The sequence below is a fragment of the Trachypithecus francoisi genome, unplaced genomic scaffold (assembly GCF_009764315.1).
Source record: "Trachypithecus francoisi isolate TF-2019V2 unplaced genomic scaffold, Tfra_2.0 Lachesis_group10, whole genome shotgun sequence".
In the NCBI taxonomy this organism is placed as follows: domain Eukaryota; kingdom Metazoa; phylum Chordata; class Mammalia; order Primates; family Cercopithecidae; genus Trachypithecus; species Trachypithecus francoisi.
The window spans coordinates 67704342-67732341 of record NW_022681455.1 but is presented as its reverse complement, the minus strand read 5'-3'; the positions used below and the strand labels follow the sequence as shown (position 1 = coordinate 67732341).

Here is a 28000-nt window from a genome sequence, read left to right as displayed (position 1 = left end):
ACTGTGAGCCTCTCACATTCTACTTGGCTAACAGGCTAGGTCCAAGGAAGTGAGAGCCAACAGTCACTCAACACTTCATTGTGTCACTTCATATATACTATTATGTCTCCTTGCTTTTCAACAATTTCTTCTAGGTTTCAAATAGTTCTGAATCCAGTCTCCAAGGTAATACCGCTGGGTTACGTATAGATTTTTCCCTCTTCAAGTACATCAGGATATGGTTTAGCTTTATTAAATTTCCAGATTTTCACTGCGTAAATAAGCAGATACATCAGAAAACAGATCAGCTCCAGAGCCAGGATGGCCAGAAGGAGATCAATATATAATCTGATCTGCTGGGTTCCAGGAAGGAATTGCTGCAACACAGTATGAAGATAATTATTGCCACCAGTGGAGTGTATCATTAATGCAAATTCTTTGAGATGCCTTATACATCAGTAGATCAAGTTATAGCCTCGATTTCTGACTTTGCTGTGGTGATATTGGATATACCATTCAAGATGTAAATGGAATATCCACCACAAGATAACTTTCCCAAGGATTACGACCATTTGAATTTTAAGAGGGTTGGTGTAGTATCCTGGGCACCTGTCTTCATTTAGATTAGGGTAAGAACAAACCACATCTGTTAAAAACGCTAAAAGTAACACAACATGAATAAACAAGAGAAGACTTTCTATGAGGACTGTAGGAAAAAGAATCAGGGTCTAAAATGAGCTTCTAGTGAGTAATGTTAAGAGAAGCTGGGTATCCAGAAGTGGGTCATCTTCAATACTTTGAGTGATATCCAAGAAACCCCTTAAATTTTTAACCAATTTTGCTTTAAATGTATGAGTCTCAAATCAACCTCCAGGTCTCACAGTTTTTCATTTTCTCAACCCCTCCATCCTTCCCCCAATGTCATTTTCCAAAGCTGGAGGCAAAAGCTTTAGCCAACCTGGCCTCTCCACCTGTCAGAATTGATATTGTTAAAATGTCCATACTACCCAAAGCAATCTACAGATTCAATGCAATCCCTATTAAAACACAATGATGGCCAGGCAAGGTGGTTCATGTCTGTAATCCCAGCACTTTGGGAGGCCAAGGTGGGTGGATCATGAGGTCAAGAGATGGAGATCATCCTGGCCAACATGGTGAAACCCCGCCTTTACTAAAAATACAAAAATTAGCTGGCTGTAATGGCACACACCTGTAGTCCTAGCTACTCAGGAGACTGAGGCAGGAGAATCGCTTGAACCTGGAAGGCAGAGGTTGCAATGAGCGGATATTGCACCACTGCCCTCCAGCCTGGCGACAGACCAAGACTCTGTCTTAAAAAAAAAAAAAAAAAAAAGACGTTCTTCACAGAAATCCTAAAATTTACATGAAACCACAAAAGACCCAGAATAGCCCAGGCAACCCAAAGCAAAAAGAACAAAACTGGAGGAATCACATTACCTGACTTCAAATTATACTACAGATCTTCTAAAACGGCCTACCAAAACAAAAACAAATCATAGTACAGAGCTATAGTAACCAAAACAGCATGGTACTGGTATAAAAACAGACATATAGGCTGGGCGCAGTGGCTCACGCCTGTAGTCCCAGCACTTGGGAGGCAGACACAGGTGCATTATGAAGTCAGGAGATCAAGATCATCCTGGCTAACACGGTGAAACCCCGTCTCTACTAAAAACACAAAAAATTAGCCGGGTGTGGTAGTGGGCGCCTGTAGTCCCAGCTACTCAGGAGGCTGAGGAAGGAGAATGGCATGAACCTGGCAGGCAGAGATTGCTGTGAGCCGAGATCACGCCACTGCACTTCAGCCTGGGCAACAGAGCGAGACTCCGTCTCAAAAAAAAAAAAAAAAAAAAGAAAGAAAATAGACACATGGACAAATGGAATCAAATAGAAAACCCAGAAATAAATCCATACATACTACAGTGAACTCATTTTTGATGAAGTGACCCAGAACATACATTGGGTAAAGAGCAGTCTCTCCAATAAATGGTACTGGGAAAACAGGATATGCATATGCAGAAGAATAAAACTAGACCCGTATCTCTCACCATATACAAAATTCAAGTCAAAATAGATTAAAGGCTTAAATCTAAGACCTCAAACTATGAAACTACTAAAAGAAAACATTGGGGAAACTCTGCCCAGGCAAAAATTTCTTGAGTAGTACCCCAAAAACACAGGCAACCAAAGCAAAAATGGACAAATGGGATCACATCAAGTTATAAAGCTTTGGCACAAAAAAGGAAACAATCAACAAAGAGACAACCCATAAAATGAGATAAGATATTTACAAACTCTCCATCTGACAAGGGATTAATAACCAGAATATATAATGAGCTCAAACAACTCCATAGGAAAAAATATAATAACCTGATTTTAAAATGGGCAAGAGATCTAATCAGACATTTCTCCAAAGAAATCATACAGATGGCAAACAAGTATATGAAAAGGTGCTCAACATCACTGATTATCAGAGAAATGTAAATTAAAACTACAATGAGATATCATCTCACTCCAGTTAAAATGGTTTTTATGCAAAAGACAGAAAATAACAAATGCCAGCATGGATGTGGAGAAGAGGGAACCCTTGGACACTATTGGTGGGAATGCAAATTAGTGCAACCACTATGAAGAACAGTATGGAGATTCCTCAAAAAAACTAAAAATAGACCTACCATATGATCCAGCAATCTCACCACTAGGTATATGCCCAAAAGAAAGGAAATAATTATACTGAAGAGATACCTGCATGGCCATGTTTATTGTGGTGCTATTCACAATAGCCAACATTTGGAAGCTACCTAAGTGTCCATCAACAGGGGAACGCATAAAGACAACGTGGTACATATACACAATGGAGTACTATATTCAGCAATAAAAACGAATGAGGTCCTGTCATCTGCAACAACATGGATGGAACTAGAGGACGTTATATTAAGTGAAATAAGCCAGGCACAGAAAGACAAACTTCTCACATTCTCACTCTTATGGGAGCTAAAAATTAAAAAACAATTGAACTCACGGAGATAGACAGTAGAATGATGATTACTAGAAACTGGGAAGAGGTTGGTGCAGAGAGCCACAGAATTGAGATGGTTAATGGGTACAAATATACAGTTAGAATGAATAAGATCTAGTATTTGATAACACAACAGGGTGATTAGAGTCAACAATAATTTATCACACATTTTAAAATAACTAATAGTAAAATTAGAATGTTTGTGACATAAAGAAATGATAAATGTTTGAGGTGATGGAAACCTCATTTACCCTGATGTGATTATTATACTTTGTATGCCCATATCAAAATATCCCATTACCCCATAAATACATCCACCTACTATTATATGTACCCATACAAATTAAAAAATCAGTGAAGCAGAAAGCCAAAAGGCAACAAAAAAGTCAATGAAAATAAAAACTGATTATTTTTAAAACATCAATAAAATCGGTAAATCTCTAGCCAGGCTGAAGAGGAAAGAGAAAATACAAACTACCAATATCAGCAAACAGAGATGCAACATTACTACAGATTCTACAGATATCATAATAAGGGAATATTATAAACAACTTTATGCTATAAGTGCACCAACTCCTTGAAAGACACAAATGAGCTCTCTCCAGAAGGAAAAGATAATCTGAATGGCCTACTATCTATTAAATAAACTGAATCTGTTCAGCAAAAAAACAAACAAAAACTCAAGGCCCAGATAGCTTTACTGGGGAAATCTACCAAACAATTAAGGAATAGTGTCAGTTCTATATAAACTCCTCCAGAAATTGAGGGGAAAAAAACAGTGGGGAAGAGGGGAATGGGGAGGACGCGAATACTACCTAATTCATTTTGTGAGCCTAAAATTATTCTGATACCAAACCAGACAAAGATATCACAAGAAATGAAACCTACAGTTTAATACCCTTCATGAAAATATGTAAAATTATAGCAAATCAAATTCAAATACATATATAAAAGGGTAATACATCATGACCAAGTGTAGTTTCTCCCAGGAATGCAAAGTTTTTTTTTTGTTTTTTTTTTTTTTTTTTGAGACGGAGTCTTGCTCTGTCACCCGGGCTGGAGTGCAGTGGCCGGATCTCAGCTCACTGCAAGCTCCGCCTCCCGGGTTTACGCCATTCTCCTGCCTCAGCCTCCGGAGTAGCTAGGACTACAGGCGCCCGCCACCTCGCCCGGCAATTTTTTTTTTTTTGTATTTTTAGTAGAGATGGCGTTTCACTGTTAGCCAGGATGCAAAGTTTAATGTGTGAAAAACAATGCAGTTTAATATATTAAAGAATTTTAAAAACGACTGGGTGCAGTGGCTCACGCCTGTAATCCCAGCACTTTGGGAGGCCAAGGCGAGCAGATCACCTGAGGTCGGGAGTTCGAGAACAGCCTGACCAACATGGAGAAATCCCATCTCTACCAAAAACACAAAATTAGCTAGCCGTGGTGGTACATGCCTGTAATCACAGCTACTCAGGAGGCTGAGGCAGGAGAATCGCTTGAACCCAGGAGGCGGAGGTTGCAGTGAGCCGAGATCACACCATTGCATTCCAGCCTGGGCAACAGGAGCGAAACTCTGTCTCAAAAAACAAACAAAAAATAATAATTCAAAAACTATATGATCATCTCGAAAGATGTAAAAAAGCATTTGATAAAATTCAATATACATTTCTGATGAAAATTCTCAGCAAACTAGCAACAAAGGAAATTTTCTCAACTTGATAAAAGGTATCTGTAAGACTTTTACATACAAGATAAAGTCTGAACCCTTTCTCCCCTAGTATCAGGAACAAGACAAGCAAGTCCACTTTCACCACTTCTATTTTACTAGATTCTAGTCAGTGCAATAAAACAGCAAAAGGAAATAAAAGGTATTCACATTGGAAAAAAAGCAAAAATTGCCTTTATTCGAGGATGGTAACTGTCTAGGTAGGAGATCTAACAGAATCCACGAAAAAAGCGATGAAAACAAATAAGGGAGGTTAACTAAGTTGCAAGATGTAAGTGTGCAGCAACCTATAGTATTTCTTTTTTTTTTTTTTTTTGTGACGGAGTCTCGCTCTGTCGCCCAGGCTGGAGTGCAGTGGCCGGATCTCAGCTCACTGCAAGCTCCGCCTCCCGGGTTTAGGCCATTCTCCTGCCTCAGCCTCCCGAGTAGCTGGGACTACAGGCGCCCGCCACCTCGCCTGGCTAGTTTTTTTTTTTTTGTATTTTTTTTTAGTAGAGACAGGGTTTCACAGTGTTAGCCAGGATGGGGTATTTCTATATACCGGTAATAATCAGAAAGTAAAATTTTAAAAACATCTTTTACAATAGCATTAAAAAATAAAATTTTATGGAAAAATCGAACAAAAAATAAGCAAGGCCCATACACTGAAAACTATAAAATACTGCCTAGCAAAATTAAATAAGATCTAAATAATTGGACAGATACATTTTGTTCAGATTGGAAGACTCTATATTAATAAAGACGTCAATTATCTCTCAAATGGATCTACAGACTCAAAGTATTCCCCATTGAAATCTAAGATTATTTGTAGAAACTGACAAAGCGATCCTAAACTTCATATGAAAATTCAAGAAACCTAGAATAGCCATAACAATTTTGAAAAAAATAACAAAGTTGGAAGACTTACACTACCCTACTTCCAGACTTATTAAGAAGCTACAGTAATAAAGACTATACAATACTGGCATAAAGGCAGACAAACAGGTCAATGGAACATAATAAATTTCAGAAGTGCTCCCTCCTGGACATATATGGTCAATTAACTTTTTTACAAAGGTACAAAAGGAGAAAGACTAATATTTTCAAGAAATGGTTCTCAAGCCGGGCACAGTGGCTCACACCTATAATTCCAGCACTTGGGGATGCCAAGGCAGGTGGATCACCTGAGGTCAGAGTTCAAGACCAGCCTGGCCAACATAGTGAAACCCCATCTCTACTAAAAATACAAAAATTAGCCAGGCGTGGTGGCGCACGCCTGTAATTCCAGCTACTCAGGAGGCTGAGGCACGACATGAGAATCACTTGAACCAGATTGGGAGGTAGAGTATGCAGTGAGCCAAGATCGCACCACTGCACTCCAGCCTGGGTGATAGAGTAAGACTCTGTTTCAAAAAAAAAATGTTCTCAAAGGATCAAATATATCCATATGCAAAAAAAAAAAACTTTGATCCATTCCTTGTATCATATATAAAATGAAACTCAAAATTGATCATGGACTTGAATGTAAAACATATCTCTGTAAAACTTTTAGGAAACAACATAGGAGAAAATCTTCAGGATCTAGGGTTAGGCAAATTGTACTTAGACTTGCTGAAAACACAGTACATTAAAAAAATTAATAAATTGAACCTCTTCAAAATTTACTTTTCTTCTATGAAAGACCATGTGAAGAGGATGTAAAGATAAGCTACAAAGTAGGAAAAAGTATTTGCACATATCTGACAAAGGACTAGTATCTAGAATATATAAAGCACTTTCAAAACCCAACAATAAAAAACAAAATCTATTTAGAAAATGAAACATGAACAGACATTTCACTGAAGAAGATATACAGAGGGAAAACTGGCACATGAAAGATGTTCAACACCATAAACCACTAGAAGAATCCAAATGGAAACCATTATCACTATTACAACACATCTAACATAATGACTAAAATAAAAAACAGTCACAACACCAAATGCTGGCAAAGATATGGAGAAACTAAATGGCTTACATCATTATTAGATATATAAAATGGTACAACCACTTTGGAAAAGTTTGGCACTTTTTTTATGGATCTCAGCATGCAATCGCCATACAACCCAGCAAACTGCACTACTGGGCACTTATCAGAGAAATAAAAACGTACATCCACACAAAAATCTATACAGCTTTATTTTTAATAGTAAACAACTACAAACTGTTCAGAGGTCCTTCAACAGGTGAATGGTTAAACAAACTATGGTACAAACATATCACAAAATTATATTTAATAAAAAGAAAAGAACTATTAACAGATGCAACAACTTGGACGTGTCTTGAAGGAATTCCACCGAGTAAGGCCAATCCCAGAAGGTTGCATATTGCATGATTCTATTTATATAACATTTTGAAATGGCAAAATTTTGGAAGTGAAAAAAAGATTCGTGGATGCTATGGGTTAGGAATGGATGGGTGGGGTGGGACAGAGAAAAATGTGTGTGGTTTCAACAGGGCAACACAAGAGATTCTTGTGGTATATAACTGTTCCATATCTTGACTATGGTAGCAGATATATGTATTTTCACTTGTGATAAAATTGTATAAAAATACACACACACACACACACACACACAACACACACACACACATTATCGTATAAGCAAAACTGTAGATGTCACAGTAAGATTGGTGGGTTGTATCAACATCAGTATATTGATTGTGACATTCGTCTATAATGTTACAAGATGTTACCATTAGGAGAAACTGGATCAAGTGTCTATATATTTTTTAATCTTTAATCATCCAACATATATTCAACTGTGATTCATACATTATAGTTTCTCTACATATGTTCTGATTTATAGCTTTCCTTCCATCCCAAACATGCACCAAAAGGGTAAAGAAGCTATTATCTCAACCAAATGGTGTCAAAAAAAATGACCATTATTTTTAACCTAACTTAACTCTTCCAAACAGAGGAGCAAAATACTAGAAATACTCAATGCCCCACATTGAGAAAAATGTACTATAATCATTCAGCAATAAATATATGTTACAGCAAATTACATGGTACAACAAAATCTTAATAACCTAAAATCCTACAAAATATATTTCCCTTGGTTAATTGGAATTGTTTTTTGAGAAACTGCTGTTATGTGAAAAGAATACATGGCAAAGAAATTCATCACAAATTTAAGAAAATGATTACTTCATTAAAATGATAATCCTCACTTTTTAAAATTTAAAAATTAAAACAGCACTGTCCAACTGTACTTTCCATGATACTGGAAACATTCTATAATCTGCATTATTCAACACATTAGCTCCTAGCCACAGTGGCTATTAAGCCTAGAAATATGGCTAGTGGAACTAAGAAAGTGAACGTTTAAATTCGGTTAAATAGTCTTATGGCTAGTGACTTCCACATTGGACAGGACAAACCAAGAACTTACAGAGAAACTTAAAAAAACACACAGAGACAGCCAAAATGCAAAAATCATCATCATCGGCCGGGCGCGGTGGCTCAAGCCTGTAATCCCAGCACTTTGGGAGGCCGAGACAGGCGGATCACAAGGTCAGGAGATCGAGACCATCCTGGCTAACACGGTGAAACCCCGTCTCTACTAAAAGATACAAAAAAACTACCCGGGCGAGGTGGCGGGCGCCTGTAGTCCCAGCTACTCGGGAGGCTGAGGCAGGAGAATGGCATAAACCCGGGAGGCGGAGCTTGCAGTGAGCTGAGATCCGGCCACTGCACTCCAGCCTGGGAGACAGAGCCAGACTCCGTCTCAAAAAAAAAAAAAAAAAAAAAAAATCATCATCATCAATATATTAGGTCAATATTTCTCAATCAGGACACTACTGGCATTTTGGGCAGAATAATTCATTGTGCAGAACTGTCCCAAAGAGAGTACTCTCTTCAAACAATAAGGGTATTTTTTCCCAAGTTTAGTTTTATGCCTACTTTTGAAATTACAGAGTATTATTACATTCAAAGAAATTACTAGTTATTAAATTCATAGCAATAATGCATTTTGACCAGCAGAGGGCAGATATATGTTATAAAACCACCACTTGGTATATACCATATTCAAATATTTAAGAAGTCCAATTGTACTAAATCAAAAGACACTATTATATTCATTTACACAAAAAGAATTTTACTTCTGTAAGATAAGAAAGCAAATGTGCTAAAAAAGAACATATTTTTTTCAAAAGTACCCCAAGTCTCCCAGAAACCAATTTTTGTCAACTATATCAGTTTATTCAAGAGTTAACTATAATCCCTCAAACAAAACAAAGTAACCCTGACAAAAGTTCCATTAAGCCTTATTTCAAGGGCCGTTTACACCTATATTAATAACATTCCTTCCGCTACAAAACAAATTCCAAACAATTTTCCTCACAGACCACATAAGCTGTCAGAATTCCAAGAGAAATTAAGCATTTGTTTCAAAAGTAAACTAAACACAGAAAACAAAACAAGCAATGAAACGTGGGCATTTAAAATGGCAAAAGACTGCCTAAGAAGAGCATCAGAATACTAAAGATTCACTTTCTTAAATCTTACTGCACTGCATAGCAGATAAAAAACAGACTCTGAAGCAATTTGGGTTTAGCTTCACAACAGAAATTTTCATAAGAGCTTAGAAAATAGTTTTAATGTCTACCAAAAAATACAAAAATCAAATGGCCTTTTCTAGTTCCTTTGATCCTCTGTATTGCATTTAATTTTCCTAACCACATCCCCTACTTAAAACCCTAGCAGGGTGCAATGGCTCATGCCTATAATCCTAACACTTTGGGAGGCCACGGCAGGAGGATCACTTGAGGCCAAGAGTTCGAGACCAGCCTGGGCAACATAGCAAGTAAGACTCTGTCTCTACAAAAAGAATGTCTTAAATGAGCTGGGCATGGTGGTGTACATCTGTAGTCCCAGCTACCTGGGAGGCTGGGGTAAGAAGATCATTTGAGTCCAGGCGTTTGAGGCTGCAGTGAGCCATTGTGATGCCACTACACTCCAGCCTGGGTGACAGAGTGAGGCTCTATGTCAAAAAAACAACAACAAAAAAAACTCTTCTCCCAAGGCTTCTCTGTTCTGGTTTTCCTTGTAGTCTTCCTTCACAAAGAATGGGACGATTCTACTTCATCCCATCGCCTCTACAAAGTCTTCATCATTGACCCCCTGGTTAAAGTGCTGACTCGAGTAACAGGACTTTAGGAAACACTTCTATGCAGGTAACTCCCAAATCAACAATTGTCCCTTTGTCTCTTTTCTCCCGGACATTTCTGCTCGGTACTTACACCTGCCTTCAGAAAGGTACGTACAAAGCACGTCCATTAAGTATACGCACAAACCTGTTTACCTGGTTGTTCCTACATGAACTTTGCCATTCTCCTTTAAGTTTGATTCCACTCTTCCTCAAGAACTACCTCTTTTATTAAAAACCTTCCCCAACCCCCATTCTTGGTGATTTTTACTTTCTCTGAATTTATTTAACATCTAATGCTTGCGCTACCCTTTTCAGAATACACTCTGTGTTTATGGCCTGCCTCTTTAAAGTAAAGGCTCCTCAGGGCAGGACAGGGTAGGGCTTCTGCTGTGCATCCCTCACTAATGTCTACTCTAGTGAACCAGCAGATAAAAAGTTAAAAAAAAAAAAAAAGTATTAACTACTTTATTTTCCTGAGGCTTCCATCAAGTATTTTTGCACGGGCCTAGTCTCAGAATCTGTTCAACTACATTTTTTACCAAACAAAATATAATTCACAAATGCTTCCTGCAAAGTGATAAAATGAATGAGTGCTCAAAAAAAAACTAAGACCTGGCATAATTACCAAACACCTACTCATGTATCAAACCCTTACTTTGTGCCAGACATTACTTCACGAGCTCAGTTAATCCTCACAACCCTGTGACACAGGTATTACCATTCTACATGTAATGACACTGGGGCTCATAAAGTTTAAATACCACACTCCTACCACAAAGAAGGAAGGAGGGAGTGAAAGGAAAGAAAGCAATGAGAGCCAGCAGTGGGAGAGCTGAGCCTTCAAAACAGAGCAGTGAGCTGTCAAAGCCCATGTTTTCCCTATCAAACTAGCCTGCCTCTCAAAGATAAGAGAAGAGCAGTGACTACCAACCCACATACAACTGGAGGAAGAATACTACAGAGGAAATATTACCATATAACTACTGTTTTTTTACTTTATCGTGTAAACTTGGGTAGAAGGAATAAAAATGTAAACAAGTTCAAAATACCATAAGGACACTGAAAAACTCAGAAAGATCTTTAAGGAACTAATAAAATCTACACATGCAGCATTCATTCCCCCGAAAATTTTAAGTGTTAGTTTACTTTGGCAAAGAAGTTGAACTTTGGTGATCATTTAAGGATTTGGTGGTCATTAGTATGTTATAAAATAAAAGAAGAAATGAAGCTTAATTTTTAAGAATCCATAATCCTTGTTTCACCTGATGGTCTTAAAGTTTACCCCTTGTCAAATCAAAAATTTCTTTGCCCAGGTGACTGAGAATCCTTAAAAAAAATCAGCGGCCAGGCGCGGTGGCTCAAGCCTGTAATCCCAGCACTTTGGGAGGCTGAGACGGGCGGATCACGAGGTCAGGAGATCGAGACCATCCTGGCTAACATGGTGAAACCCCCGTCTCTACTAAAAAATACAAAAAACTAGCCGGGCGAGGTGGTGGGCGCCTGTGGTCCCAGCTACTCAGGAGGCTGAGGCAGGAGAATGGCATAAACCCGGGAGGCGGAGCTTGCAGTGAGCTGAGATTCGGCCACTGCACTCCAGCCTGGGCGACACAGCGAGACTCTGTCTCAAAAAAAAAGAAAATCAGCTTAAATTTTCAAAAATCTGATTAAGCACAGTAAAGCCCTCTTTATTTTGTTCACCCCTTCACCAATGCTCTAGTGCTTTCCATCTATCTGTACAATCTCTCAAACACAAAAATATTTACAAATACCTCTTATTTTCCACGCTATTTACAGATTTATATCAAGAGATAACCATTTGTTCCTAGTTAACATTGTAGATGACAAACAAATATCATCCCAAATTTTGAAAACATGTTTACATTACTGCCAAATTTATGTTTGAATAAACTGGTTAAATAATAGATAATCCTTGCTCACTCTGATAACTAATTATCTTCTTAATATACTGCCATTACATAAATAACAGTTTGGTTAAGCATAAAAACCCACAATTTACCTCCCTTCTCACTGTGCACAAGGACTGAATTTAAAGAGAATGAAAAGATTAAAAAGCTGGGTGTTATCTTTTGTAAAGGTCAAGGGTAACACATTAATATGTGACCTGACAAAGTAACAGACAGATTTCCAGAAGACTTGGGTTCACTCCCATGTTCTCTCACCGTTCCATTGCTTTGAACAAGTCATTTAGCCTCTTTTATCTCTCTAGTATAGAAGACTCGAAGAGATACCATACAGGTCTCTTCTATGTCTAAACTTTCAACAATTCCATAATTACTAAAAAATATATAGATATAGATCAGAAACTGAAAATATTTTTCCAAAATGCTCAACCCACTTATTCATGGTCTTATGGGTGCAATATAGAGATGAATGGTACAGCCTACCAGGATACACAGAAGAATGAATGTTGTCTGGAATTTTGTGTTCTCTTGGCCCAATGACTGGTCAAGAGAGAAATGTGAAAAGGGTTGCCAATCCCACCCTCCTAAAATATAGGGGCAAATCCTAACAGAATAGAAATGACCAATGAGCGCATTAAAAATGTTCAATATTCGCAGTGGCTCACACCTGTAATCCCAACACTTTCGGAGGCCAAGGCGGGTGAATCACAAGGTCAGGAGTTCAAGACCAGCCTGGTCAAGATAGTGAAACCCCATCTACCAAGAATACAAAAAAATTAGCCAGACATGGTGGCGGGCGCCTGTAATCCCAGCTACTCGGGAGGCTGAGGCAGAGAACTGCTTGACCCCAGGAAGCGGAGGCTGCAGTAAGATGAGATTGTGCCACTGCACTCCAGCCTGAGCGACAGAGTGAGATTCCGTCTCAAATAAAAAAAAAAAAAAAAAAAGTTCAATCTTAAGAGTACCAAGAAAATGCAAAATAGTATAACATTTTCACCAACTGTATTAAGGAAGCCTTTTAAAAATACAAATGCCCAGTAACAGACTGGGTACAATAAGTCAGCAACTCCTTTTTTGAGATGGAGTCTCACTCTCACCAGGCTGGAGTACAGTGGCATGATCTCCAGTCACTGCAACCTCTGCCTCCCAGGTACAAGAGATTCTCCTGCCTCAGCCTCCCGAGTAGCTGGGATTACAGGCGTGTGTCACCAGGCCTGGCTAATTTTTGTATTTTTAGTAGAGACAGGGTTTCACTATGCTGGCCAGGCTGGTTATGTACTCATGACCTCAAGTGATCCACTCGCCTCGGCCTCCCAAAGTGCTAGGATTACAGGCATGAGCCACAGCACTCGCCTAGCCATTTTAGATAGTAGTGGTGGGAAAGTAAACTGGTCCCAACACTTCTGGCAATACAGATCAAACAGGTTTTAATCTGGTATACTCTTTAACATAGACCTTAGATTTTATTCTGAAGAAAAAAGTGTGCACACAAAGCTTTGTAGCAGCAGTATATGCAATCACAAAAGTTAGAAAACATACCAATCAGTGGAGAGGGATTATTTTTTACAAATTTTTAAAGTATTTTAAAACACTGACTATTAGCCAATATTCTGTGCAGAAGGCCGGGCATGTTGCCTCATGCCTGTAATCCCCAGCACTTGGGGAGGCCAAGGCAGGTGGATCACTTGAGGTCAGGAGTTCGAGACCAGCATGGCCAATACGTCAAAACCCCGTCTCTACTAAAAATACAAAAGTTAGCTGGGTGTGGTGGTGGGCACATGTAATCCCAGCTACCTGGGAGGCTGAGGCAGGAGAATCGCTTGAACCCAGGAAGCAGAGGTTGCAGTGAGCCAAGATAGCGCCATTACACTCGAGCCTGGGTGAAGAGGAAGACTCCATCTCAAAAAAAAAAAAAAAAAATTCTGTGCAAAGAATAACCTTAAATCCCCTATGGTGTCCCACTATCCTTATTCTCAGCAAATGACTTTATCAACTAATTGACCCCTCACATTTCAGACCCATCGTACTCTCTCACAAATTGATCCACAGTCTTCCTGATCTTTTTTCTCCTGTCAAAAGCTAACCATTTCATATGTATTTTAAATTTTCTCTAAACCTTGCATTAACATATTACCTAAATATGCCACACTTGCTTCTTAGAGAGCTTGCTGCTCTTAGTCATGAAAAAGGAAACTCTACTGGCTATCCCTGCAGCCCTATTAGCACCTAATAGAAAATCCTGCACCTAGAGGCACCAAAAAACCTGATGTTCTAAAGATTCCATAAGCAACTTTAGAACTGTGTATGAATAACACAAGTCCTCAAGAAAAAAACATTAAACCACTGTTTTCCATAATGTTTTCAAAGCACTCATTAGTATTCTAATTGACTTGGCACACACACAAAAAAACACACACACAAAAAAAGGCACCAAAGATTTTTCATTCTTTAAATCAGTATCAAGAAGTGTATCACTTCTGCAAAGTCTTTACTCAGACCATTAAATTTATTTTCAAGGAAGACAAAAAAAACTTTAGGAGTGTATATGTTACAAAAATTCAAATAAAAGAATTGAGAAACTGCTACATAATCTACAGTAACTGTTAACTTCAGCAAAAGAAGTAAACAACGTATTTGTATTTTCTTTTGTTTTTGTTTTTGAGACAGGGTCTTACTCTGTTGCCCAGGTTGGAGTGCAGTGGCACAATCAGGCTCATTGCAGCCTTGATCTCCTCAGGAGATCCTCCTACCTTAGCCTCACAAGTAGCTGGCACCACAGGCACGTGCTACCACACCCAGCTTTTTTTTTTTTTTTTTTTTTTACTTTTTGTAGAGACAGAGTTTCGCCATTTTGCCAAGGCTGGCCTCAAACTTCTGGGCTCAAGTGATCCAACTGCGTTGGCCTCCCAAAGTGCTGGGATTAGAAGTGTGAGCCACCATTCCTAGCCTATGCACTGTATTTTGTTTAAATAAACTCCCTCATCCCAAACCACTGACCTATTTTCTGTCCCTGTAAGTTTTATCCTTTTATTTAATAGAAATCCATGTAATTATGGCTGGGCGCAGTGGCTGACGCCCGTAATCCCAGCACTGTGGGAGGCCGAGGCGGGTGGATCACCTGAGGTTAGGAGTTCAAGACAAGCCTGGCCAACATGGTGAAACCCCGTTTCTACTAAAAATACAAAAATTAGCTGGGTGTGGTGGCGCGTGCCTGTAATCCCAGCTACTCGAGAGGTTGAGGTAGGAAAATCACTTGAACCCGAGAGGTGGAGGCTGCAGTGAGCTGAGATCACACCACTGCACTCTAGCCTGGGAGACACAGTGAGACTCCATCTCAAAAACAAACAAACAAAAAAAAAAAAAAAAAAAACCAAGAAATCCATGTATTTGTAATCTATACTATATAGTCTTTTGTGTATGGATTCTTTTGCTAAACAGAATGTTTTTATGACTCATCCACTAGTTCATTGCTTTGTATTGCAAAACATTATTCCACTGTACAAATGCACTATTTTCTTTATTCATTCATGAACTGATAGACATTTGAATTGTTTCCAGTGTTTGGCTATTATGAATAAAGCTGCTGTGAACATTCAAGTGCTTGTTTTAACTTTGTCTTATTATTAAGTTGCATTATTTCTTTAGATATTCTGAATAAAGGTCCTTACCAGATACAATATTTTTCCCAGCCAGTTTATGACTTTTAAGTGTCTCTTGAAAAGCAAAAGTTTTTAATTTTGATGAAGTTCATGGCCGGGCACGGTGGCTCAAGCCTGTAATCCCAGCACTTTGGGAGGCCGAGACGGGCGGATCACGAGGTCAGGAGTTCGAGACCATCCTGGCTACTAACACGGTGAAACCCCGTCTCTACTAAAAATACAAAAACTAGCTGGGCGAGGTGGCGGGCGCCTGTAATCTCAGCTACTCGGGAGGCTGAGGCAGGAGAATGGCGTAAACCCGGGAGGCGGAGCTTGCAGTGAGCTGAGATCTGGCCACTGCACTCCAGCCTGGGCCACAGAGCGAGACTCCGCCTCAAAAAAAAAAAAAAAAAAAAAGAAGTTCATTTTCTCAATTTTAACTTTATGGAATGTAATTTTGTGTCCCATCCAAGAATCCTTTGCTTAATTCAAGGTCCCAGAGATTTTCCCCCATGTTTTCTTCTAGCAGTTTTATAGTTTTAGCTCTTAAATTTAGTTTTACGATCCATCTCAAATTAGTTTTTGTGAATGGTGTGAGGTAAGATTCAAGGTATTATACATTCTGTTGTTGTTGACAAAAATTATCCTTTCTCTCCATTGAGTTACCTTGGCACTTCTGTTAAAACTGACCATAGGCCGGGCGCGGTGGCTCAAGCCTGTAATCCCAGCACTTTGGGAGGCCGAGACGGGCGGATCACGAGGTCAGGAGATCGAGACCATCCTGGCTAACACGGTGAAACCCTGTCTCTACTAAAAAATACAAAAAAAAAACTAGCCGGGCGAGGTGGCGGGCGCCTGTAGTCCCAGCTACTCGGGAGGCTGAGGCAGGAGAATGGCGTGAACCTGGGAGGCAGAGCTTGCAGTGAGCTGAGATCCGGCCACTGCACTCCAGCCTGGGCGACAGAGTGAGACTCCGTCTCAAAAAAAAAAAAAAAAAAACTGACCATAATATGTGAGTCTATTTCTGGACTATGTATTATGTTCCACAGATCTATGTCTGCCCTTACACCAATACCACATTGTTTTGATAACTGTTGCTTTTTAACAACTGTTAAAGTCAGGTTGTGTAAGACTTCAAACATTCTTTTTCTTCTTCAATGCTTTGATTTTGGAAGGTCCCTTGCATTTCATTAAAAATTTTAGAATCAGTTTGTCAGCTACAACAAAAAAAGCCTTCTGAGATTCTGACTGGAATAATATTGAATCCAGAGATTAATTTGGAGGGAAATGACATCTTAAAAATATTGAGTCTTCTAATCCATGAGCATGATATCTCTGATACCCCTCTCCACTTCTTTAGGTACAGTATTCATTAATTTCTCTCAGCAATCTTCTGTAATTTTCGGTATACAGGTCTTACACATATTTTGTTAAATTTATCCCACAGTTTTCATACTGTTATGCTATTGTAAATTGTAATTTTTATTTCAACTTCCAATTACTTGTTGCTAGTGTATGAGTTACTTTTTCTACAGTCACTTCATTTCTGTAAACTTAATAAACTCAATTATTCATTCTAATCCCTTTTCTGTAAGTTTCTTAGGACTTCCTACATAAATGATAACATCGCAAAGAGATCGTTAAATGACTCTTACGTGCATGTATTTTTAAATAGGTCCTGTGAGAAAGGCTAATTTAAGTAGTACTTCATCAACCTATACCATCTTAAATATATCCAACTCAGTACCACTTACAAAAATCTAGATTCTGGCCAGGCACGGTGGCTCAAGCCTGTAATCCCAGCACTTTGGGAAGCCAAGGCGGGCAAATCACTCGAGCGCAGGGGTTCGAGACCAGCCTGGCCAACATAGCAAAACCCCGTCTCTACCAAAAATACAAAAATTAGCCAGGTGTGGTGGCACACACCTGTAAGCTACTCCAGAGGCTGAGACAGGACAATCGCTTGAACCCGGGAGGCAGAGGATGCAGTGAGCAGAGATCGTGCCAATGCACTCCAGCTTGGGTGACAGGGTAAGACTTCTGCCTCAAGAAAACAAAAAAAAAACAAAAAAATCTAGATTCCATGTACAATTTTTATCACAAATCCACTCTGGTAGGCAGAATAATGGCCCCCAAAGATGTCCTGTTCTATCCTTGGAATCTCTGTGAATAACTTAAGGACTCTGAGATGGCAGTGTTGTCCCGGATTACCCAGATAAACCCAATGTAATCACAGGGGTCATAAAAGTGCCAGAGAAGAAGTAACAATGAAAGTGGGGGGCAAGGAGGAACAGAATCAAGGATGACACACTGTTAGTTTCAAAGATGGAGGAAGGAGCCATGAGCCAAGGAATGCAGGTGGCCTCTCCAAGCTGGAAAAGAAAACAGATTCTCCCCTAGAACCTCCAGAAGGAATGCAAGCCTGCTAACAGCTTGCCTTTAGCTCAATCATACTCTTTTTGAACTGTGACCTCGAAACCTGCTAAAATGATAAAATTTGTCTTAAGTCATTCAATTTGTGGGATTTTTTAATAGCAGCAATAGGAAATGAATATACTGGTGATGATCATTTCACTCAAACAATCTTCTGTTAATTTTTTTGTCACTGTGCACCATCATCACCCTACACCAAAAGCAACTTCCAAGAGTAGAAATGCATGAACTAAATAACACCTAGACTAAACCATAATTTTTATGAATTTTCCTACAATGGAAGATAAAGCTATCCCAAATATTATTTTCCAGAATTCCCCTTATTTTCTTAAGTTTAGGCTTGAGCTCATCACTGCTCAATGAAAGTTACTCTTTATAAAAGATCAGTGACAGGCATCTGAAGGTCTACCATCAATCACTTGGATCTCTGGTGAAATGCAGACCAAAAATTGCTGGGGTATAGGGGCCACAGAGAATGGAAGATTATTAGAATTACTTTTAATTCTCTTTCCTTTGGACCCTCAAGGTTCTCACATTTATCACTCAAAATATATGTGAACATAAAATTAAAATGTTTCCAAGAGCACTGTAAGCTCTGTTTTATGTGAAAAAATTTTAAAAATCACTTCTATATGATACTGCAACTAAATGCCACTCCAAGTTAAACACAATTGTACCTAACATCTGAGGTAGAAAATACTGACATTAATAGTAAGAAACCATTACAGTGAAAAAGTTTTAAACAAAAGGACAAAAGGACTCCTCAATCTGTGGGGAAGAGTCCTATGAGTTGTGTGATATAGCTTGGGATAATTAAAGATAATACCAGGTAAATTTGCTCAGCAAGACCGAAATCATCAGTGAAAAGCTTTAAATAAAAACTATAAGTTTGATGGCAATACAAATCTCAATAGGACCCAAAAAATAAACTCTCAATAATACAATTTTCATGTCAGTAGAAAACACTATGCCAGTCAATACCGACATAGAAGTGACAAGGTTTGGGATTCAAGAAAGAACACACATCATACAAGGTTGAAATAAATCTCTGCAATAAGGATTAAAGAGAACAAGGACAATTGGTCACTAAGCAAGGCAGAGGCAAAGCTTGGACTGAAACCTAGCTTTGCTCAACCAAGCTAGCGTTCTTTCAATTCTATCATGCTGTTTCTATGGTTTAAAAAGCCCAGGTATACAATCAGTATCTGACCTAAGGATATAGCTGCAAAAACAGAAAAAAAAAAGAAAAATATATATATATATACATATGGAAGACAAAACAAAAAACCAAGAAACAAAAACACTAAAGCACTTATCTGTGGACTCAGTAAGTTTCTAAAATAAAGTTTAGGCAAGGTGCAGTGGCTCACACCTCTAATCCTAGCACTTTGGGAGGCCTAGGTGGGAGGACTGCTTGAGGTCACGAGTTTAAAAGCCCAAACAACATAGCAAGGCCCCTTCCCCACCACACTCTACAAAAAAAAATTTTTTTTAATTAGCCAGACATGGTGACAAGCCTGTAGTCCCAGCTACTCAGGAGGCTGTGGCAGGCGGATCACTTGAGCCCAGGAGTTAGAGGCCACAGTGGGCTATGATCACGCCACTGCACCCCAGCCTAGGCAACAGCATAAGACCCTGTCTCTATAAAAAGGAAAAAATAAATAAATAAAATAAAGTTTAGTGATGAGATAAAAGCCCCAATTTGTTTAAATTGGTATTTTGAAGCTATGGTGGTTCTGCACTTAAATGCAAGGAGGAAAACTAAAATGAAGATATTGCCCACATTTGAACACATTTGGCAACAATCTGAGAAAAACCTTAAGTTAGCTGAAGGCGATAGTCTTCCTAACAACAATCTCTTACATCACAAAATTTCTACAACAAAAATAGGTGTTTTATCTAGCATACCATCAAACATAGTTAACAGCACAGGCTAGCTCTCCTGGGCTCAAATACTGACTCCACAGTTCAGATTCCCACCCCTATCTCATCTCAATAAAACCACAATTTTCCCAGGTTATAAAAGCCTCTAATGCTCATCCTTGCTCCTCCAGACTGTACCCTTATTAGCAGGCTAGGTTCTAGAGCCAGCAGAAATATGCTGAGGCTCCAACATGTGCTGTATAATATACTGGAAGAAAATATATATTACCAATTATGCTTCGAGGTCCCCAAGACCAACCTCAGGTCCAGTCATTTGCTAAGAAGATTCAAAAGATTCAATATACAGTTGTACTCATCTTTATGATTTAATATTTAATATAGCAAAAAGATACTAAGCACAATCAGCAAAGCAGAAAGGCACAAAAAGTCCAGGGGAAATTATAAGCAAGCGTCCAGGTGCTCCCATTCAGTGGAGTTGCAATGAGCACGCTTAATTCTCCCAGCAGTGAGCTATGACAACACATGTAAAATAATGCCAACCAGGGAATCTCATCAGAGACTCAGGGCCAAAGATTATTAGGGAAACTGGTCATGTAGGTACCCCTTCCTGCCACATATGCCAATTCCAGAATCCCAGAAGAAAAGCAGATATTCAACATAAACCACATTCATTATACAAACAACTTAGGTACAATGACAGACTCTTATCACTTAGGGTGGTGGGACCATCCCCAAGATCCCCCTCAGATGTTAGCCAATCGCCGTGAGGCCTGCTTTGTTAACTCTTTTCTCCACACCAATGACTAATAGATCCTTCCGAGCATGAACCTTACTAACTATTCCCTGCTAATCCCCAGCTCCTAAAAAAGTGCCAGTCACCCCGATCCAAGCTTTTTTTTCTGTTGCCTAGGCTGTAGTGCAATGGCATGATCTCAGTTCACTGTAAGCTCCGCATCCCGGTTTCAAGTGATTCTCCTGTCTCAGCCTCCCCAGTAGCTGGGATTATAGGCGTGCACCACCACGCCCAACTAATTTTTGTATTTTTAATAGAGATGGGGTTTCACCATGTTGGACAGGCTGGTCTCAAACTCCTGACCTCAAGTGATCCACCCACCTCGGCCTCCCAACATGCTGGGATTACAGATGTAAGCCACTGCTCCCAGCCTCCCAAAATTTTTTAATGAAAAAATTCCTGGCTCCACTACTTTAAGTTCTGTGTTCCTGGATAATAATATTACCTACCTCAAAGGTTGTTTTGAGGATTAAATGAGCTAACAAATGTAAAGTGTGACGTATATCATCTCTTGTAAAAAAAAACAAAAAACAAAAAAAAAACTGTAATTTGTGAGTATATATGTAACGTTATTATTTGCTTTTTTTTTTTTTTTTTAAAACATTCTCCAGGTCACAATGGAGCTATCCTATCTCTAAACTTCTAATGAATCTACCAATGTAAACATAGATTAGAACTAGTAATTGTTTCATGTCCACTGAGATCTCTAATTAGCTTGTAGACAACTATAACCCAAAACTTTTCGTTTTTGTCTTTTTTGAGACGGAGTCTCACTCTGTTGCCCAGGCTGGAGTGCAGTGGTGCAATCTCGGCTTACTGCAACCTCCGCCTCCAGGGTTCAAGCAATTCTCCTGCCTCAGCCTCCTGAGTAGATGGGACTACAGACGTGTGTCACCGCACCTGGCTGATTTCAGAATTTTTAGTAGAGACAGGGTTGTGCCATATTGGCCATGCTGGTCTCAAACTCCTGGCCTCAGATGATCCACCCGCCTCAGCCTCCCGAAGTGCTGAAATTACAGGCGTGAACCACTGCAGCCGGCATCCAAAACTTTTTTAACACACACAGTAGTATCTAACGTAGTACTTAATCTTTTTGGTGCCCAGAAAATACTGATTTATCAACAAAACTAAATGTCTGTAAAATTAACTCTTTATAGTGGTAAGAATGTAAGGCAGTCAACTCTTCTGATAATAATTACAAAATGGCCTCCAAGTTTCTTTGATCTTCTTGCATTGAGAAAATTGAGAAACTGAACTAAAATGGCTTGATTCTAATCCTTGGAAAGACTATTAGTAGAAGAATTTGAAATAAGCAAAAGGGGCTGGGTGTGGTGGCTCACACCTGTAATTGCAGCATTTTGGGAGACTGAGGCGGGCAGATCACTTGAACCCAGGAGTTCAAAACTAGCCTGGGCAACATGATGAAACATAGTTTCTACAAAAAATACAAAAATTAACTAAGTGTGGTGGCACACATCTGTAGTCCCAGCTACCTGAGAGGCTGAGGTGGGAGGATTGCTTGAACGAGGGAGGCAGAGGTTGCAGTGAGCCTACATCGCACCTCTGCACTCCAGCCCAGCAACAGAGTGAGAACCTGTACCAAAAAAAAAAAAAAAAAAGTGCCAAAGCCTTGAGTTTATAAAGTATATAATTTCAAATATTCCACTCTGCCTTAAAGAGAGCATGGATTCGAGTCCGTTATAGGTTAATAAAGATGGAGAAAGATATATATATACATATATATATAGTACAACAACAAATTAGTAGATGTAAGTCTCCTTAACTAACAAAGTCAAGTACTGAATGTGTTATGCTAAACAAACAAAAAAAAGACAAAGAAGAACTGTGAAGAATAAAAGGAGGGGAGACAACATGCTGCCCAAGTTTTAAACTGATGAGTCAGAGACCAATGGTTTCCATCCCAGCTCTGATACCACGGCTCTGCACAATCAGGAAAAACCTCAAGATCAGCAGAATTACAAGAACAACAGATCCATCAGACTGAAGTTTCACATTTTGAGGAAACTTTTAGATTGGCAAATTTCTTTAAGTGAATTATAATCAGACTTTTACTTATATAAATTTGTCCTATAAGCATCAACAGCATAATAAACACCAGTCCCCAAGGTGAACTTTACTTTTTAGTAAAAATTACTACATCTTAAAATGTAACAACTCTAAAATATCGAAGACTTAATGAAAAACATGAACTCTTCGATTAGCTCTTGCAATCAAATGGGCTCCACATGTTTATATTTTTTGAAAAGGTTATAAAACTAAAAGACTCCCTTGAAAGCAAGGTATTGGACATAATTAGGTTCTGCCAATTATTTGCACATGGAAAGCACAAGCGGGACAGAGGCCACATTCCTACAGGAAGGGCAACTAACAAAAAACGTCTACAGACCCTAAGTGGTTGCAGCACCATCGGCCTTATTCCCCAGTCAGCGTGCCAGTTTCATGGGTGAGAAGCAGCTATGACAGTGGGGCAGTGGTAGCAGTGGCAGTATGCGTGGCCTTGAAAGCAGTTCAGTAGTGGCTCCCTGACTTTCCCTCCTCCCAGCCTTTCTGAGGACTTGGTAAGTACCTGATTCCTGAAAATAGCTACAGTGGATCTGTTTCCTGCTCTATACCCTGACTTACACATTGACATTGTGTGAATTTAGGTTCTCTTACCCTCTTCTTGGACCACTGTACAACATCTCCTAACTCAGGATTTGCCTGCAATCCTCACTATCCCAGTTCTTCCTCTGGCCTGAGACTACCAAAACTGCTCATGCTTAAAGAAAGCTTATCTAGTAAGGGCCATATGGAAACTTCTTCTGTTCTTTCATACTGGTACATTTGTGTGTGCAGCTGTGTCCTTTAATTCCTTCTCTATCTGATGAAATCCCACTCCACCTTCAGAACCTAGCTCAAATGAAGACTCCTTCTGTGACTGTCCAACAGGGTCACTCCACATGCCACTCCCTTTCACAGGTGCATTCCTTTTCACACACCCTGCTGCCTGCCTGGGGCTCTGTGCTCATTCATTCACACATTCATTCATTCAAAAAATATTTGCTAAGTTACATTTACCTACCACATGTAATGAAAACTGGGGATACTACCCTAACCAAGATAAACAAGATCTCTTCTCTCTTGCAGCTATAATCCAACAGGGATATAGTATACCCCATAATCACCTAAATAATGTTTAATTTTAATTGTGATAAGTGCAATAAAAGATCCAGAGTGTTGTCATTTGTCTATAAACGGAAACCTAATCTAATCTCAGAGGATCAAGGAGAATTACTTCCCTTGAAAAGACATTTAAGCAGGAATTGAAAGATAAGCAAAAGCTGAGCTGGCAAAAACTTGTTAGAAAGCTTCCCAGGCAGAAGAACAGCACGTGCAAAGGTCTTGAAACAGCATTCTAGGAACTGTAAAGACCACCAGTAGGCAAAAGTCAAGGTGCAAGGGGAACAACAGCCCAAAATAAGTTTAGAGGTAGTTATTTCTTACAACCATTATTACAAGCATTTAGCACATTATTTTAGAATTATTTATTTGCAAAAACAAAACCCACACTAAACAAACTCCTTTAGGTCTTACAAATTTTTTTAGCTCTCTTACCTAATACAGTATCTAACAGTGTGTCTTCAAGTCAAGATCTGCGGAATGAAGAAACCAGTGTTTGATGTGAGCAAGGAGCTTACCCTCTCAATATCATACAGGCTAAACAAAACAATCTCCAGAGTTATGTTTCTGATACCTAAAATTGAATGGGCAAGAGACTCACTTTCATACCAATTTAAATATGCTCAAAATCAAACCTAGTAAAAGATGGAAACAGACCAAATGTTCATCAATAGACGGATAAATTGTGGTCTGTCCATACAATGGAATATTATTCAGCCATAAAAGGAATGAGGTACCAACACGTTACAAAATGAATGAACTTTGAAAACATACGAAGTGAAAGTCAGAAACAAAAGTCCATATGTTGTATTACATGAAATATCCAGAACAGGCAAACCTATAGAGAGAGAACATGCAATGGTGTCTGCCAGGGGCTAGGGAGAGGGGACTGTGGGAAGGAACGTCTCAAAGTGAATTTTATCTGTATGCTTTTTTTTCCCCCCAGGATGGAGTCTTACTCTGTCACCCAAGCTGGAGTGCAGCGGTGCGATCTCCACTCACTGCAACCTCTGCCTCCCAGGTTCAAGCAATTCTCCTGCCTCAGTCTCCCAAGTAGGGATTACAGGTGCCTGCTGCCGCACCCAGCTAACATTTTTCGTATTTTTAGTGGAGACAGGGTTTCACCATGTTGGTCAGGCTGATCTTGAATGCATTTCTGCATTTTTAAAATCTCAGAAATATACATTAACAAGCATGGGGTATGTCAGTGTGGTGCCTGCCAAGCCCAGTGATGTTTTCTAGGAGCCCTACCCACTAGTTCAGGCCACTCCTGATGTCCAGGACAAGATGCCCTGTTCTGAGCATGTGAAAGAATACAGAAGTGGGAAAAAAAAAAAAAAAATCCAAGCTACGATTACCTGTAGACAACACTTTAAATGCTGAAAACTAAACTTGAAGCTGGCAAGGCGTTCTCAGTCCTCACTGCTCCCTAAAGTGTCACCAACTAATAACCAACAAGAGCTGCTTTAAACTCCCACTGAGTCATGAATGCAGCTAGGAGAGAAGAGGAGTAGTTCCATCTGCCTGTTCTTAAATTCTCCAGTTGTTCAACAGATTTGGTAAGAGCAGCATCAAGAGCAGGAAACTGGTGCCTATGCCATCCTTTTCTCCTTCCTTGCTTCTTAAATACTGTCAATCCAGGAAACACAAGCTGGTGATCCAGTAAGACAATGTCAAAACCCAACTGACATACCTCTACCAACTATTATAAGGCAAGATAATACAGGGACCTCAAATCCTAAGCTTTAGTTTCAGTACATATTCCCAAAGAAAAGTGGAAGAATCTTCTTTGAAAGAAAGAAAATTAAGTTAACTGGGAAATAACTTTGAAATACAGTACATGAAAAGTTTGATGCAATTTACTAGACAGTGAAGAAAACATCAATGCATACACAGAATGAAACTTCTTAGTAACTGAGCTGTAGAGTAAGATCCTTAACATATCTTTTAAAAGTACTACATTTATTATGTCATCCTAGCATATAGATCCAAAATCATGTAACAAGCCGAGAATTCTACTAAAAAAGCCTCCGTAATGTACTTCAACTTTACCAAATACTCAAAAACTGCAAAAATATATTTACATCAATTGCTCTACCATGTCAAATTTTTCAATTACAACTATGAAATCAAGTCTAATTAAACCAACAAGTGGCCTTACCTGTGATTTTTTTGCCTGAAAGATCAAGATAACACATTGAAATAATTTACAAGATCATTTTAATATTCTTCTAGATTTAGTAGCAACAACAACAAAAAATCCTTGTAAATTATACTGTGGAGTTCATGCCCTTCAAGCTGCACCCTTGTACTCTTGATACCATTCTCTTCTCTCCCACATCCCTCACTTCTCAAAACAAGTAAACCAACAAAAGGCCAGACAAAACCAAAATACAAAAGACATTCATTCAATATATACCGTGGCAATACAAACATTGAGCAAAACAAATACTTCCTATTCTTCAGGTGCAAAGAAGTAAAACTTTTGATCCTAATTTAAGAAGTACATGATTCTCTTTTAAATCTGTATTATTTAGAAAGCATTAGTGAAAATCTGATTTTATAAAGTACTTTTCTGGAGACAGAAATTTGAACAAAAATTAAATTATTTTTCACAATATCTGTAGATGAAGGAAGGTTAATTCTGAAACTGTTACTATTCAATTTTTAATTAACAGATTTAATATGTACCAACATCTCTACTTAATCATGTTATTACTCAAAATGACAAAATGTGTACTTTTTAACTTCAGCGTCTTTCTTCTTCTTGGCCTTTTAAAAGACCATTTTTCAGTGTTTTACTAGTGCAGTCAATGAAAAGCAAGCGACTGAGCCTCAATACAGTACAGAACTCCCAAACAGCCACACACAATCAAGTTACTAGGAAAACAAATATTACAAGAACCAGGCATGCACTGTGTAAAAACTCATCACCTGAAAAGGTTACATAGGATAAATATAATTTTGACTCAGTCAAGTTACTATATTGAAAAGTGCTTCATAAAAATAATCTAGTTACAGTATTCCCACATGATTCTTCCAGTAATTCAGTACCTGTTATGACAGTGAAGAAACCTGCTGATGCTGTGTGGCTCAGTCTAGTCAAATATTATCAGCCTACTGAAATATGACTCATTTATATAGTATTGAGAAAGAACAGTAAAGCTTCAGGAAGAGTCTAAGTCAAATAACACAGAAATCTTAAAGGGCATTCCCCAAAGAGACTGTCTCCTGCTTTGGAGAACTACCCTATTTCTCGCCCAATAACGAAATAAACCAATTAAAAATAGACGCAATCTTTTATTAACTACACAAGACATTTCTTTAAAAAAAAATAGAAATGTTTCCGATGAGATTACTTGCAAGACATTAAACATAAATCAGATCTCCAAACACAAAACATAGCAGCTAAAAATAGTATCTCTATTTCAAAGGCTGAGGCAGAAGCCCTCCAACTGAACAAACTAAAATTAGGTCTTTTCTGTCTCTAGATCTTTAAAATGAACCTTCAACATTTATGAGGTACACAAATCAGTGTCCACATATTCTCCCAAACTAGCTGGTCAGAGAAAACCTAAGTACTAAAATCTTCAGAAATATAAACCCACTGTCCTCCAAGAGATTCATGTAATGAAATTCCTCTTCATTCTGGCTAACAACCAGACTAAAAAACAATACTACTACTAATAAAGACCTTTCTCCAATTAATTTATTCCGTAAAACTCAAATCCACCGAAAAAGACCACCATACTCTTTTTCAGGAGGCAGAGACAAGAGCCTTGTACAAAAGCTGTCAGGTGGGCAGGCAGGTAGGGCTCTGTCTGGGAGACCAAGAATTCGAGACCGGAGAGGGAGGACGTGGTCACACCGGAGGGTAGAAGAGGGGATCGAGACCTAAGGGCGGCCCCACCCACAGAGATAGCTATGAGCAGAACTAGGAGGGCAACTCTCTAACCCTAAGCTCTGCCCAGACCCGCGTCCAGTTCCGCGCTCCCAGCCCCGCTCCTACCCCCAGCCCTGTGGAGGATCCGAGCATCGCTACTCCGGCACCTGCTCAACCCGGGGTCGGGGAGGAGGGGAGGCTGGGGCCACTGACAGGGCCTGCCGGCCTGACCTCGCCGCCGCCTCTGGCGGACTTGAGGGTCGACAGGAGCCCCGCGCCCGCCCGCTCAGCCACCCGCCCTACAGTCATGGCAGGGGCCTGCCGGCTAAGCCGAGGCATCCGCTCGGGCCCTGAGCG

The 28000-nt window shown here is 39.3% G+C and overlaps 1 protein-coding gene and 1 pseudogene across 8 annotated transcripts in view; both read right to left on the bottom strand.

The window, feature by feature from the left end:
- SMAP1 (small ArfGAP 1) overlaps positions 1-28000 on the bottom strand; it is a 201727-nt gene that overhangs the window by 168907 nt on the left and 4820 nt on the right. Inside the window, exon 1 of one of the 8 annotated variants that reach the window (XM_033217592.1) lies at positions 24196-24228. The exons of the other annotated variants lie outside the window; for them this stretch is intronic. The gene's annotated coding sequence lies outside the window, so the exon portion shown is untranslated. Of the gene's footprint in view, positions 1-24195; positions 24229-28000 lie in introns of those variants that run through there. 8 annotated transcript variants of the gene reach the window in all.
- On the bottom strand, positions 13-27982 carry LOC117088279 (annotated as a pseudogene).